Source organism: Mastomys coucha, unplaced genomic scaffold, assembly GCF_008632895.1.
Source record: "Mastomys coucha isolate ucsf_1 unplaced genomic scaffold, UCSF_Mcou_1 pScaffold22, whole genome shotgun sequence".
NCBI lineage: Eukaryota > Metazoa > Chordata > Mammalia > Rodentia > Muridae > Mastomys > Mastomys coucha.
Genome location: NW_022196905.1, coordinates 80,260,908 through 80,265,224, shown reverse-complemented (window position 1 = coordinate 80,265,224; position 4,317 = coordinate 80,260,908).

Genomic DNA, 4,317 nt, shown 5'->3' with positions numbered 1-4,317 from the left:
ACTGCAGGAAATAATCAAACTCAGGGTTGAAATGAAACAAGTGGAAACAAAACGAACTATACAAAGAATCAACCAAACCAGGAGGTGGTTCTTTGAGAAAATCAACAAGATAGATAAACCCTTAGCCAGACCAATCAGAGGGCACACAGACAGTATCCAAATTAATAAAATCAGAAATGTAAAGGGAGACATAACAATGGAAACTGTGAAAATTCAAAAAATCATGAGATCCTACTACAAAAGTTTTACTCAACTAAATTGGAAAATTTGAACGAAAAGGACAATTTTCTTGACATATACAAGGTGCCAAAGTTAAAACAGGATCACATAAACCATCAAAACTGTCCCATATCCCCTAAAGAAATGGAAGCAGTCATTAATAGTCTCCGAACGAAAAGAAGCCCAGGACCAGATGGGTTCAGTAGAGAATTCTATCAGACCTTTAAAGAAGACCTTATACTAGTACTCTTCAAACTATTCCACAAAATAGAAACAGAAGGTACACTACCCAATTCATTCTATGAAGCCACAGTTACACTTATACCTAAACCGCATAAAGACCAAAGGAAGAAAGAGAACTTCAGACCAATCTCCCTTATAAACATTGATGCAAAAATACTCAATAAAATTCTTGCCAAACAAATCCAAGAACACATCCAAACGATTATTCACCATGATCAAGTAGGTTTCATCCCAGGGATGCAGGAATGGTTCATTATACGGAAATCAATCAACTTAATCCACTACATAAACAAACTCAAAGGAAAAAAGAAAACCACACGATCATTTCATCAGATGCTGAAAAGTATTTGACTAAATTCAGCATTCCTTCATGTTAAAAGTCTTGGAACAATCAGGAATTCAAGGCCCATACCTAAACATAGTAAAAGCAATATATAGCAAACCAGTAGGCAACATCAAACTAAATGGAGAGAAACTTGAAGCAATCCCACTAAAATCAGGGGCTAGACAAGGCTGCCCACTCTCTCCCTATCTATTCAACACACTTGAAGTTCTAGCCAGGACAATTAGATAACAAAAGAAGATCAAAGGGATACAAATTGGAAAGGAAGAAGTCAAAATACTATCACTATTTGTAGATGATATGATCATATACCTAGGTGACCCCAAAAATTCCACTGGAGAACTTCTAAAGCTGAAAAACAACTTCAACAAAGTGGCTGGATATAAAATAAGCTCAAACAAATCAATAGCCTTCCTCTACTCAAAGGATAAATAGGCTGAGAAAGAAATTAGGCAAAGAACACCCTCCACAATAGCCACAAATAATATTACATACATTGGTGTGACTCTAACCAAGCAAGTGAAAGATCTATATGACAAGAACTTCAAGTCTCTGAAGAAAGAAATCAAAGATCTCAGAAGATGTAAAGATCTCCCATACTCATGGATTGGTAGGATTAATATAGTAAAAATGGCTATCTTACCCAAAACAATCTACAGATTCAATGCAATACCCCTCAAAATTCTTCAGTCAATTCTTCAGAGTTAGAAAGAACAATTTGTAAGTTCATCTGGAATAACAAAAAAAAACTAGAATAGAGAAAACTATTCTCAACAATAAAAGAACTGGTGGAGTCACCATCCCTGAACTTAAGCTATACTACAGAGCAATTGTGATAAAAACTGCATGTTATTGGTACAGTGACAGGCAGGTAGATAGAATTGAAGTCCCAGAAATGAATCCACACACCGATGGTCACTTGATATTTGACAAAGTAGCTAAAACCATCCAGTGGTAAAAAGACAGCATTTTCAACAAATGGTGCTGCCAATTTTCAATTGGCCGTCAGTATGTAGAAGAATGCAAATTGATCCATTCCTATCTCTTTGTACAAAGATCAAGTCCAAGTGAATCAAGGGTCTCCACATCAAACCAGATACACTGAAACTAATGGAAGAGAAAGTGGGGAAGAGCCTCCAGCACATGGGCACAGGGAAAAATTCTGCAACAAAACATCAATATCTTGTGATGTAAGATCAAGAATTGACAAATGGGACCTTATAAAATTCCAAAGCTTCTGTAAGGCAAAAGACACTGTCAATAAGATAAAAAGGCAGCCAATAGACTGGGAAAAGATCTTTATCAATCCTACATCCGATAGAGGGCTAATATCCAATATATACAAAGAACTCAAGAAGTTAGACTCCAGAGAACCAAATAACCCTATTAAAATGGGGTACAGAACTAAACAAAAAATTCTCAACTGAGAAATATCTAACGGTTCAGAAGCACCTAAAGAAATGTTCAACATCCTTAGTCATCAGGGAAATGCAAAACAAAACAACCCTGAGATTCTACCTCACACCAGTCAGAATGGCTAAGATCAAAAACTCAGGTGACAGAAGATGCTAGAGAGAATGTGGAGAAAGAGGAACACTCATCCACTGATAGTGGGAATTCAAGCTGGTACAATCACTCTGAAAATCAGTTTGGAAGTTCCTCAGAAAATTGGACACAGCATCACCTGAGGACGCAGGTACAACACTCCTGGGCATATGCCCAGAAGATGCTCCAACATATAACATGGACGCATGCTCCACTATGTTCATAGCAGCCTTATTTATAATAGCCAGGAGCTAGACAGAACCCAGGTGTCCTTTAACAGAAGAATGGATACAGAAAATGTGGTATATTTACACAATGAAGTACTTACTACTCAGCTATTAAAAATGATGAATTCATGGAATTCTTAGGCAAATGGATAGAACTAGAAAATATCGTTTTGACTGAGGTAACCCAATCACAAAAGAAAACACATGGTATGTACTCACTGATAAGTGGATATTAGCCCAGAAGCTGCAAATAACCAGGATACAATTCACAGACCACATGAAGCTTAATAAGAAGGAAGATCAAAGTGTGGGTGTGTTGGTCCTTCTTAGAAGGAGAACAAAATACTTACAGGAGGAAATGTGGACATAATGTATAGAGCAAATACTAAAGGAAAGACCACCCAGAGACTGCCTCACCTGGGGATTCATCCCATAAGACACTATTTTGGATGCCAAGAAGTGCATGCTGAAAGGAGCCTGATATAGCTGTCTTCTGACAGGCTCTGCCAGAGCCTTACAAACACAGAGGCGAATGTTAGACGCCAACCATTGGACTGTGCCCAGTGTATGTAGTAGAGGAGTTAGAGAAGGGGCTGAAGGAGATGTAGAGGTTTGCAACCCCATAAGAAGAATAACAATATCAACCAACCAGACTCCCCAGAACTCCCAGGGACTAAACCATCAACAAAGGAGTACACATGGCTCCAGCTGCATATGTAGCAGAGGATGGCCTTGTCAGACATCAATGGGAGGAGAGGTCCTTGGTTCTATGAAGGGTTGATAGATGCCCCAGTGTAGGGGAATGGAGGGCTGGGAGGTGGGAGTGGGTGGGTGGAGGAACACCCTCATAGAAGCAGGGTGGGAAAGGATGTGATAGGGTGTTTTAGAGAGGGAGGGAAACCGGGAAAGGGGAGAGCATTTGAAATGTAAATAAAGAAAATATCAAATAAAAAAAGAAAATAGAGATCTCATTAATGAAGCAATGAAAGACAAATATTATCTCTCTGGCACACACATGCATGTCCATCATTTTCTGGTTGTATTGCTGCAGAGTAAATAACATTTATTATTCCAAATAAACACATGGACAGTGAAAATAAAATACAATTATTTTCCTAATTATAGTGGATATAATTTGACTTACTTGCTGGGAAATGATGTCAGATACCTTTAAAATAAAATAATATGCTTATAAGGATAAAGCTAGGCCATTTGTTGCATAGCACTGACATGACGCTATCATTCCTGACACTTGGGAGCGTTTGAGTGATTACACTTTCTATGGATTTGGATAAGAGTTCATCTTCCAGAGTGATACATTGGTCCCCTCTCATCCTACTTATAACACTCTACCCAAGTACTATAATCCCTGGTATAACATGGGATATATTGATACATGTCTTTATCAGAGAGGAAATGATATTAGGATTTTTGGCAGTTATTACTCGATGTTGCTATTACTGACAATTATTGTATTGAGACTATACAGTAAGTTTGTTGAAAACTACATTCCCGTTTTTCCTTGTTTTTTTTTTTTTTTTTTTTTTTTTTTTGAAAATAGATTTTTTCCCCCTTCATATGGTATATCCCAATTACAGTTTCCTTCCCCACTACTCTCATTTTCCCTACTGGACATCTTTTTAAATTACAACATGGGCTTTTTTTTTTAACATTTTTTTATTAGATATTTTCATTATTTACATGTCATATGATTTCTCCTTTCCCAGTTTCCCCTCCAAA